Source organism: Bos taurus, chromosome 20, assembly GCF_002263795.3.
Source record: "Bos taurus isolate L1 Dominette 01449 registration number 42190680 breed Hereford chromosome 20, ARS-UCD2.0, whole genome shotgun sequence".
In the NCBI taxonomy this organism is placed as follows: Eukaryota; Metazoa; Chordata; class Mammalia; order Artiodactyla; family Bovidae; genus Bos; species Bos taurus.
The window spans coordinates 28,152,540-28,154,477 of NC_037347.1; positions in this window are offsets into that span (position 1 = coordinate 28,152,540).

Below are 1,938 nucleotides of genomic sequence, written 5' to 3' on the forward strand. Positions count from 1 at the left end.
GATCGGTGACGTTATCCAGCCATCGTATGGTCTGACTCCCTCTTCTCCTTCTGCCCTCAACCTTTCCCAGCATCAGGGACTTTTCCAACGAGTGATCTGTTTGCATCAGATGACCAAAATACTGGAGCTTCAGCTTTCACTATGGAAAACATAATGGTTTAATATCATAGTCTTTATACTGTACCCTCTCTGAACCAAATCTTGGTGTTTGGTTCATATTTTGTCCCTATTAACAGTTGAAATGCTTTATAATTCCATCAAAAACAATGATTATTTGACAACCTAAACTGCATTAAATTATTCTAAAACTTATTAATCTTAATAATCAGCTTGTACCTATTTAATTTGATTATATTAAGATTACTTGAAAGATTTTTCACAGTAAGAAATCAGGAACATGAAGGTGCTACTAACAAGAATGAAAGTTAAAAGTTGATTAAAAGTGACAACACTTTCAACTAGAATCAAAATTATTCACTGATGATCCTCTTTCTCCAGAAAAGTCCTAAGCAGTTCTTATAGGCTTCCCTAGCAGTAAAATAGAGGTCAAATGCAAATTGTAGTTAGTTTAAACACTTACAGGCATTATTATAATTTGATTTATATAATTCACTGACTTAAACCTGAACTTTGATTCTACTTTACTTATTTGTTCAATCAACAAATATGTATTGAGTGCATGCTATGTGCCAGGATGGATATACAACCATAAATAAAGCATAATGCTTACGAGACTACTTTCTGTAGTCTCATGGGAAGGCAGATGAATAAACAGAAAGTTGCAAGGGAGTACAATTATGCCTCTATGGATAAGAGAGACATAGGAGGGTTTCTGACCCAGCTTCAGGTGTCAAGGAAGGCTTCCTGTCATTTAATTAGAACCCCATGAATAAATATGATTTATCCAGATGAAAATGCAGGAAACAATGTTCTCCACAAAGGAAGTCATACAGGCAAATATACAAATAATACTGGGATCACTTCAAATGCATTAAAGCATCAAATGATGCTAGGAGAATGTGATGAGACAAGGAAGGAGTACAAAACAAAGGCCAGATCAGGAGTGGATTTACATGCCATAATAAAAAATTTTGATTTTTATCAATAATGAGTAATATTATCAAAGTGATTGAAGGATTTTTTTCCTAGGAATTGGAAGAAGATTCTCATTTTGGGTCCCGTCACTATGATGTGTTTATGAAACACTAGTTACAGAGAGATTGAGGCAGACACTAGTAACTTCCTACCTAAAAGTCTTTCTCCTCCTTTTGCTTTAATGTAAACAAACCACACTAAAACAGTCAGCTTCCAAGGCTCTCTTGCAGCTAGAAATAGCGATGGGATGCAATTTTGTGTGTGGCTGAACTACACTGATGCCATTTTGTCAGCTCTGTCTTAGACCTGAAATCCAACCCTCTTGCCTTTCTATGTAAGTGAGCTCTAACCTACACAAAAGGAATTCTCCCAAGACAGATAAGTTCCATATCAACCTTAACCCTTGCCTACATCTGATATGAAAACTGGAGGGATGCCTTCTTCTGACACAGATGGCAATAATGATCTGCGAAGAATAATGGTCATGGCACCCCTAAGGGGAGGAGAAAACCCTGGTTCCCATCAGCTTGGATGTGCTTATTCCTTAGCAGTCAGATTCTATCTCTAGTTTCAGCCCCTTTAAATCTCCCTGTAGCCCAGCCTCTTAACGCAGTAGGCAGCCCTCTTAAATCTCTTGTCAGTTCCTTAAATCCCCATGTAGCCTTTGCAGCCTTAAGGAGTGCAGCTTCAAATGCTTCTGGATGGTCATCCCCTCCTTGCCTCATCACCCTATATGTAAGTTACCCACAATAAACTTAACATTTGACTTAATGGTTCCTTCTCAGCTCAGAAGATATTATTCAATATTTCCACCTTCCAACATGTTAACTAAGTAGATGTATA